The sequence below is a fragment of the Meriones unguiculatus genome, chromosome 9 (genome assembly GCF_030254825.1).
Source record: "Meriones unguiculatus strain TT.TT164.6M chromosome 9, Bangor_MerUng_6.1, whole genome shotgun sequence".
NCBI lineage: Eukaryota > Metazoa > Chordata > Mammalia > Rodentia > Muridae > Meriones > Meriones unguiculatus.
In genome coordinates, this window is record NC_083357.1 from 19,257,800 (window position 1) to 19,267,817 (window position 10,018).

Sequence of the window (10,018 nt, forward strand, 5' to 3'; positions counted from 1 at the left end):
GGGCATCAGCTTGTTAATCACCCCATCAGCTATTTCGTCTTCCCCTGGAGATGCTGCTCTGAGTGATCTCTTTGGGATAAATCTTAATTTATACATAGATTATGGACAAAGTGCACAGATGGTGAGTTCAAATAGATGACAAAATCCAAGGGATGATTAAAAAAAAATCCCTTGTGGTTTACTCATTACAAGGATTTCTGACTCTTTTTTAGTTCATATTAGTTGTATGCATTTAAGGAGCACAATGTGATATATTGACACATTCACATATAGGGACTCACTGTTATTGTTAAGCAAATTAACATAGCCCCAATTTCACATATTTTACTGTTTTCAACACAAATATTTCTGCTATCATCTTTAGGGATATTGTGTGTAGAACCTTCCAGAAGCTAGCAGTGCTGCACCTGCAGTTATGACTCAGGGATAACCCAGATAACACTGACAGCTAATGAAAGAAGCCTTCTCTTGCTCAGGTGTCACTTGTGTCACTAATGAGTAATTTGTCTGAGATTAGACATGATTCTTTCACAATAGTGTTAAATCTGTAATTGTGTGAAGTAGGTTTGCTCTGATACATTTTTAGCTCACAGATATTTGATGGGACATTCTGATTAGTCCTTGAGCAATTTTTCAAGGCAATACAAGTCATATATGAGTTATTTAGGAGAAAAATGAGATGCTAAATACAGCCTTGTTGCAATCTTCATAGGGTGATGGAAAGGCTGGAGGTGTCTAAAAAAAAGCTTCTGCAGGTGAAGCAGCAGAAGATGACCTTAGACACTCTTCTCACTTCCCTGCCTGTTCAACAGTGCCCTCATGTTGCCAAGCTTTATCCTGCTGTGAGACACAGCTCCTGTTTGCCTCCAAGAGATGCCTCATTTCTTCCTAGCTCAGTGCCTCAGCCTGTTTGTGAGAGCCTGAGGACAGGCCTGTACAAGGTTAGTAAAATTGTCTTTTGTTTTCAGTTCAGTTCAGGCAATTTTCAGTTTCTAATATAATACTTGCTTTAAATTTGATGAAATATTGCGTTGTTTAGTTGACTGATGCATGTTAAGTAAAAATTACAATAATCTCTTTTGTTTTTTAAACAAACAGATGTTTTACTGATGTTAAGGAGTCACTAGAGCTAGTCTTTTCAAGAAAAATTCAGTTGTTGGGTTTTTTAGAGTGGTCTGCAAGATAATTGTAGGGCCAGTTTCAGGTCATCCATAGAGATTGCATTTTCCTTGTTTGTCCCTTATCTAGCTCAGCAGGCCAATATGAACAAAGTACTTACTATTCTGAGACGCAAAGGAAGGTAGGATCCTTTTGATATAATGGCCATTTTACGTTTTACTTTTATTTTTTCAAAAATGAGATAATCTCCGGAATGGCAAAGAAATATAGTCTTGTGCTCGCTTCGGCAGCACATATACTAAAATTGGAACGATACAGAGAAGATTAGCATGGCCCCTGCGCAAGGATGACACGCAAATTCGTGAAGCGTTCCATATTTTTTAAAATACTTGCAAACCGAATCCAAGAACACATCAAAGATATTATCCACTATGACCAAGTAGGCTTCATCCCAGGTATGCAGGGGTGGTTCAGTATACGGAAATCCATCAATGTGATCCACGATATTAACAAACTGAAAGAAAAAAACCACATGATAATCTCCCTAGATGCTGAAAAAGCCTTTGACAAAATCCAACATCCATTCATGTTCAAAGTATTGGAGAGATCAGGGATACAAGGCACATATCTAAACATAGTAAAGGCGATATACAGCAAGCCTATAGCCAACATCAAACTGAATGGAGAGAAACTTAAAGCAATCCCACTGAAATCAGGGACAAGACAAGGCTGCCCACTCTCTCCATATCTCTTCAACATAGTGTTGGAAGTCCTTGCTAGAGCAATAAGACAGTTGAAGGAGATCAAGGGGATACAAATTGGAAAGGAAGAAGTCAAATTATCACTATTTGCAGATGATATGATAGTATACGTGAATGACCCCAAAAACTCTACCAGGGAACTCCTACAGCTGATAAACACCTTCAGCAAAGTGGCAGGATACAAAATTAACTCAAAAAAATCAGTAGCCCTCCTGTATACAAAAGACAAAAGGGCTGAGAAAGAAATTAAGGAAACAACACCATTCACAATAGCCACAAATGACATAAGGTACCTCGGAGTAACCCTAACCAAGGAAGTCAAAGACTTGTATGAAAAAAATTTCAAATCTCTGAAGATAGAATTAGAAGAAGATATGAGAAGATGGAAAGATCTCCCATGCTCATGGCTTGGTAGGATTAACATAGTAAAAATGGCCATCTTACCAAAAGCAATCTACAGATTCAATGCAATGCCCATCAAATTACCAAAACAATTCTTTACAGAACTGGAAAGGAAAATTCTCAACTTCATATGGAATAACAAGAAACCCAGAATGGCTAAAACAATCCTCTACAATAAAAGATCTTCTGGAGGTATCTCCATCCCTGATCTTAAGTTGTACTATAGAGCAACAGTTTTAAAAACTGCATGGTACTGGCATAGAAACAGAATGGTGGATCAATGGAACCGAACAGAGGACCCAGAAATATACCCACACACTTATGGACACCTGATCTTTGACAAAGACGCCAAAACCATACAATGGAAAAAAGATAGCATCTTCAACAAATGGTGCTGGTCTAACTGGATGTCTACATGTAGAAAAATGAAAATAGATCCATACTTGTCACCCTGCACAAAACTGAAGTCCAAGTGGATCAAAGACCTCAACATAAAACCAGACACATTAAATCGGCTTGAAAAAAAAGTGGGAAATACCCTAGAACTCATTGGTACAGGGGAAAACTTCCTGAACAGAACACCAACAGCACAGGCTCTAAGAGCAACAACCAATAAATGGGACCTCATGAAACTGAAAAGCTTCTGTAAAGCAAAGGACACCATCATCAAAACAAAGCGACCACCTACAGATTGGGAAAGAATCTTCACCAACCCTTTATCTGACAGAGGACTCAAATCCAGTATACATAAAGAACTAAAGAAGCTGAAAAGCAGCAAACCAAGTAATCCACTTAAAAAATGGGGAACAGAGCTAAACAGAGAATTCTCTGTAGAGGAATACCGAATGGCAGAGAAGCACTTAAGGAAATGCTCAACCTCAGTAGCCATAAGGGAAATGGAAATCAAAACAACCCTGAGATTTCACCTTACACCCATGAGAATGGCCAAGATCAAAAACTCAAGTGACAACACATGCTGGAGAGGTTGTGGAGAAAGGGGAACCCTCCTCCACTGCTGGTGGGAATGTAAACTTGTACAACCACTCTGGAAATCAATCTGGCGCTTTCTCAGACAACTAGGAATAGCGCTTCCTCAAGATCCAGCCATACCACTACTGGGCATATATCCAAAAGAGGCTCAAGTACACAAAAAGGACATTTGCTCAACCATGTTTGTAGCAGCTTTATTTGTAATAGCCAGAAGCTGGAAACAACCCAGATGCCCCTCAACTGAAGAATGGATGCAGAAATTGTGGTACATCTACACAATGGAATATTACTCAGCAATGAAAAATAAGGAAATCATGAAATTTTCAGGTAAATGGTGGGATCTGGAAAGGATCATCCTGAGTGAGTTGTCCCAGAAGCAAAAAGACACACATGGTATATACTCACTCATATAGACATACAACATAGGACAAACCCACTAAAACCTGTGCATCTAAAGAAACTAAGCAAGAGAGAGGACCCTAACTAAAACGTCCAATCCCCATCCGGAAAGGCAAAGAGGATGGACATCAGAAGAAGAAGAAAACAGGAAACAACCTAGGAACCTACCACAGAGGGCCTCTGAAAGCCTCTGCCCTTCAGACTATCAAAGCAGATGCTGAGCCGGATGGGCAACTGTTGGGCAGGTGAACGGAATTTTAGGTAAGAACTGGGAAATAGTAAGGGCTGGAGAGGACAGGGTCTCCACAAGGAGAGCAACAGAACAAGAAAATTTGAACATAGGGAACTTCCCAGAGACTCATACTCCAACCAAGGACTATTCATGGAGATAACCTAGAACCCCTGCACAGATATAGCCCAGGGCAGTTCAGAGTCCAATTGGGTTACATAGTAATGTGAAGAGGGACTGCCTCTGACATAATCTGATTGGCCTGCTCTTTGATCACCTCCCTCTGTGGGGGGAGCAGCCTTACCAGGCCACAGTAGAGGACAATACAGCCACTTTTGATGTGAACTGACAGACTAAGATCAGAAAGGAGAGGAGAACCTCCCCTATTAGTGGACTTGGGGAGTGGCATGCAAGCAGAGGGAGGAGGGAGGGTGGGATTGGGAGGGGAGGGAGGGGCTTATGGGGGGATGCAGAATGAATAAAGTGTAATTGATGAAAAATTTAAGAAAAAAGGGAAAAAAATAATTTAAGAACCTTAAATGACTTTCAAAATTGGAGGAAAACATGGAGTTAGTCAATTGGCATGGAGCACATCTCGCCCCTGGGGGCAATGGTCTCCTGAACCTACTCAGACCTCGGACAACACCACTGCTAGTTCTAGAACTGACGCAGGATGTTCCAACGAGGGGTTAAGGCTTCTCATAATATTTCCTATAAGCCCACACTTGTTTGTCTATATCCCCCATTTTTATTCATTATTAGCCAGATAGAGCCAAGTAATTGTGGTAATGATACTTGCTTTTTTGCCCAATGCTGGAATGCTAGTGAATTTAGGTATGCCCTGGTTACTCGCATGCCTCACTGGGTGCCTGTGCCCATTGATGCCCCTCACGCTATGACTCTCTTCAGACAGAAAAGGGATCTTGGAACTACAGCCACCATTGTTACTACCATCTCATTGACGGCTGTTGGAGCTACCACCAGGGGCATTAGCCATGAGTCATACTGGGCAGACTGCTCAGACCCTGAATAATCATTTAGCCAATGTAGCTCATGCCTTAGTTGTACATAAAGGAATTAATGCTCAACTAAAAGGAAGCTTGATGGTGTTCAATCAGAGGATTGACCTCGTGCAGGAGCAAATTGATACCCTATGGCAAATCGCTCAACCTGGCTGTCAATGAAAGTATGCTGGACTTTGTGTCACTAGCATATAACATGAGAATTTTCCTGTGCTGCAAATCTGTCTAAACAATTGTCGAGCTATATTTTAGGTAATTGGACTGGAGAATTCGATACTACGATGGAGCAGCTGAGAGTGGCCATTGTCACAGTAAATTCTACCAGAGTGGACGCAGGACTAGCCACAGGATTATCAACATGGATTGCTGCAGCCATGAATCATCTGAAGGAATGGGCGGGCATGGGAGTGTTAGCAGGCCTTCTGGTGTTGGTCTCCTTGGTTTGCCTGTGGTATATATGCAAGATTAGAGTCTCACAACAGTGTGATGCAGCCATGATCATTCAGGCCTTTACAGCCATTGAAGCAGGACATTCTCCCCAAGCATGGTTGGATACCATAAAAAGCTAAAATGTTATTCTCAGGATGCGAGGCTAAGCACTGCACTCAGGGTCAGCCGCTTTGGACCCAGAGAAGAGCATGTCTGATTGCATGCGGGTTGATGCCCCAGGTCCCGCCTCTGAGAAAAAGGTATCGGACGGGTCTGATGCTCTTTGGGTGGATGACACCTAAATGAACATCTGTACAAAGTCCCAATTTATTTCTAATATCAGAGATCAGACCTCTACTCTTGCCTGATGCGTCTAAAACAAAAAGGGGGAACTGTAGAGAGCTGCGGAATGCTATGCCTTAAAGATGGAGCTGGTTTCCGCCTTCCACCTTCCCGATGGTGAGTGCTCTCTGTCATGAACAACTCCACATTTGGCTAAGGCTGAGGATCTGGCTTGCTTCCATGTATGTGGACCTATCTGCATTGCCCCCGTGGCACGCCTGGGTTGGCTACCCAGAGGCTATTTAAGCTGTGGGCTGGCTTTCTCCAGGGTCCGAGGATTGTTCAATTTTCCTGAATAAACTGCATTGAAAAAAAAAAATATATATAGTCTTTATAGCTTTAAACTGATACGAGCCACAAACAAAGAATAAAAATGAACTCATGTATTATTTTAGCCCTTATAAGACATATATTGCTAATTATATTTTCTGAAGCATTATCAGCAATGCAGTAGCATAACACAGAATATTTTTCACACCCTTTGTACACAACCTGCTTTGTACTTTCCTCACATAGTTTTTATTAAGGCCACACAAAGTTGGTCTTTTCAGTCCTTCCTCTTGACATTTGAAAATTAATCTTAACTGGAAAATAAAGAAAAAAAAATCAGTCCTGTCTGTAGGTTGTCCCTTGAACTACTCTGGACTCAGCCAATTGGATGGTTCTCATCCTGGAACTTGTTGGCTTCTCTCCTGAGGAGAATCAAAAAACATCTGTCATTAGAAAAGAGTCACCTCCTCTAGCTCTTACAGGCAGATTTTGGTGACTTTGAGCCTTCTTCATTTGAGTGAAGAATTATCAGTTGCTCTTCTAGTGAAAGGGTTAGACTAACTTTGTATCCTATATGTCTTCTAAAGCCTATAGTTTTGAGTTTTAGGTCCAGGTTAAGCTAAAGCCTCTTAGTACGTTTCCAGAGAGTGAAGGAAGGTGACCCTATCTGTGAGGACAGATATAAAAAAAGGGTAAGCAAACTATTACCTTCACTCAGCAAAAGGAGGACCAGACTCTTGTCCTTGAGATAGCGTTTCTTAGCAAGGAATCTAGACTTCTTCTGAGTAGCTTTTGACCTCCAGCCAAAAGTCTGTAGCCCCTAATCTTCAAGGATGAGCTAACCACCCCCACCTTAAATTGCAGCTGCATCCTCACTTGGCAGGACTGGCCAAGCTTGAGCACCTAAGACTAACCAATTATCTTACTTTATAACTTCCTCATCCAATCCTAAATTGCCAAAACTGCAACTTCAAATTTCCCGCAATTTTTCTTTTGAAAACCTAAAGGCCTTTGTCTCCCGGTGCCACTCTTTGCTGACTGGCAGGGGTGACCCTGTTGTACAATGGTTAATAAACTCTTGCTTTTGCAATGAGTCTTGGTCTGGGGGAGTTTCTGGGAAGGGCACGATTGAACTTCTGAGCTGTGAGACCCCAGGTCTTACAATTTTGGTGCGTTGGCTGGGAGAGGGCGTTCCCCTTCCCGAACCCTCATCAGACTGAACTCGGAGGTTGAGCTCGGAACAGGTTAGTCTGTTTCTGTCTTACCAATCTGTTTCTTGTCAGAGATGGCTGCCATGAGGCAGCCTCTCAATTAGATTTCTGTGGTACCAATCTGTTTCAGTTTAGGCGCCTATCTGGACCATTTTGGTCATCTGATCAGTCATTGCAATTGACAGACATGTCAGAATATTGCTTGACTGTGACCTGGGGGACGCCCCAATTTCTGTTTGGGAGGTTGGATCTGAGATGGTCCTACTCCTGTCTGATTTTCATAGAGAACGACCACCACCAGGCAGCCGTTCTATCAGAGCACTGTGGTACCACTCACAAGGGTGTCCTTGTTTGATTACTTGCCTGATTCTTTGTGTTTCTGTTGTTGTTGCCTCTCTGACTCTTTTGACAGGGATATAGTCTAGCTCGAGAGCATCTGTAGAAGGGGTTCGAGTCCCCTCAGTGGTTCGAGGCCACTCGCCTGGAACGGTTTCATTAAGGCAGACAGACATGTCATTAATGCCAAGTCCATAGGACATCCTGTAGGACACTCAGCTTGCTCTTTTCTGTGAAGAGGGTGGAGCAGAGAGATTCTGCTCCCCCAGCAATTTAAATCCTGTGTTTCTCATATATGTATGTATTTTTCTGTGTCTGTTTCTTTGTAGACTTGGACTGATAAAAACTCGGACAGAGGATAGTTAAAATTATAACTAGTTCTCGGCCAGGGAGTGCACATGGCTGCATGGCAGTACACCAAGCAGTGTGCTCTCCCTCCTGAGGGAGCCAAGGAGGAAATGCTTTCGGGTGGCTGGGGAGATGTGTGGAGCTGGGGCTGGAGCTTGGGCAGGCGGTGCTCAGGCACTTAAAGGTCTGTAAAATAACAATACACACCCAGCAGGGCACAGGCTTGATGCGGCCCCTTGTTGCGTTGGACACGGGGGAGCGGAGAGGCCCAGCCAGGAAGCAGGTTCAGGACCTTCGGAAGAGGTAAGCTAGAGTAAAGCTCACAAGGGAGCCAAGGGAGCAGGCAAGGCTTATGGGCTTGCTGGGTGAAAGTCCTTAGACATGGATAGGCGGGGATTGGCACCATAGCTGCTCCATGACAGGAGCTGCTGTGGCTGCCGAGAGTGAGGAAAAACTCCTCCCCCTTGCCTTCATGCCAGCTCAGCAGGGAAGTGAGTGGCAAGAGCTCACCACACCCTCTTGCTCCTCTCTTCCCTCCTCCCACCTAGGGGGCTTACAACTTACAGATCAAACAGTAATTTAGAAAAAAAAAACTACACTTGCTGTAATGTTTAAAATTACAGCTGAGTATAAATAATAAAAAAAAAGGTTTTATCTGTCTGTTTAAATATATGGCCATTATAAGATTGTTTTCAACTGGTCTTAAATTGTTGATATGATAAAAAAATAATTGGGTATGTTTTAAGGTTAAATTCAAATTCTTGTTTAAAACACATATATGTGACTATGTGTTTATAGGGTCTATAAATGCATATGTTTAAATAACAACAATGTAAATTGCCACATGGTGTGGCTCAGGAAAAAAACAAAGGTTACAAAATCTCTGAGTCAAAATGATTTTATTTCTTTTTAGGATAAGAAAAAAGTCTTATTCTAAGTTAATATTGGTTCTAAAGATTGGGTTGTTTTCACTGATAAATTTTGGTCTTAAAATCTGGTTTTGACTTTTAAAATTATGGTTATGCTTTGTAAATTCACTCCTAAAGATACTTTGCTTTGATATTGCAGGGAAGAGTTTTAAGAATTGTTTAGAGGTTTAAGAGGATAAAACATCTACAGTTTATCAGATTTTTTTAAGCAATAACTCTTGGGCAGTCTAACAACAAACTTAAAACAGTTTCCTAACCCTTAAAAAAATTAAAAAAATAATAAGAGTTTTCCTGTTATCTAAAAAGAAAGAGAGAGTGAGCAAGAGATATTAAAAAAAATAGCTTGTCTAAAGCAAAAATGTCGGTTAAGCCAGAAAAAGAAAGCTAAAATCCTAAAGGTATATAGGATGTTATACCAAAAGGTTAGTGGATATATTATAAAAAGCCAGAGAGTTAATATGATTTGAAAAAAAATCTGTATTTAAATATCTTATAATTCATTTAAAAGGCTGGTGATTCTTCATTGCAAAATGTTTTTTTTATGCTCTTTTAAGGGGAAAGAATTCTGGCTGATTGGTTTGGTATGGCTATGTTTGATATTGTCAGTCACAGCCTGTGCTAACACATGGCTAGCCACCATGATGGTTCAGGGATAGAGAGCACATAAAACTGTAATTTTGCTGCCATATTTGTTTAGAGCTTCCAGCTAAGTTCAGTTACACGTGGCCAGCCGCCATGCTGGTCCGGAGATAAAGAGGGTGGAGCCATGAGTTTACCACCATTTTATTTAGGTCTCTCAGTTATGTTCAGTCCTCTAATTAGTGTTAAGTGCAAAGCTTTTTACTGTTCAATTTTAATACAAAGTGGTAGGATCAGCAAGATTTACTAGCCCCTCTATAAACTGTATCTAATTACAAGGTTTACTTTAATTTTAGTTCAGAAAGAGCAGACTTAAAGCTATGCTAACGACTGCAGTTGGTTAAGATGTTAAGCTCTACCTAGTGTCTTTGTATAGGGTTTTTTTAAGGTTAAGCCTAGGATGGGTAACTATAAAGTTTGCCTATTTGTCTTAAAATATATAGTTCTAAAACATACATGTCAAAAATATGATAAAACTAGATTAAATAGCATTCTGTTTTATAGACACAGTTTAAAACAGATGATAAAAACAAAGAGTAACTCAGATATGCTGGCCCTCAAGCTTATCAGAGATCTAATAAATATGGCATTT

At 41.1% G+C, this 10,018-nt stretch overlaps 1 non-coding gene across 1 annotated transcript; it reads left to right on the plus strand.

Moving 5' to 3' along the window:
• Positions 1 to 1,393: 1,393 nt before the first annotated feature.
• LOC132656732 (U6 spliceosomal RNA) lies at positions 1,394 to 1,500 on the plus strand. The gene has a single exon (XR_009594424.1). It is a non-coding gene; the product is annotated as a U6 spliceosomal RNA (small nuclear RNA).
• The last annotated feature ends 8,518 nt before the right edge of the window (positions 1,501 to 10,018 follow it).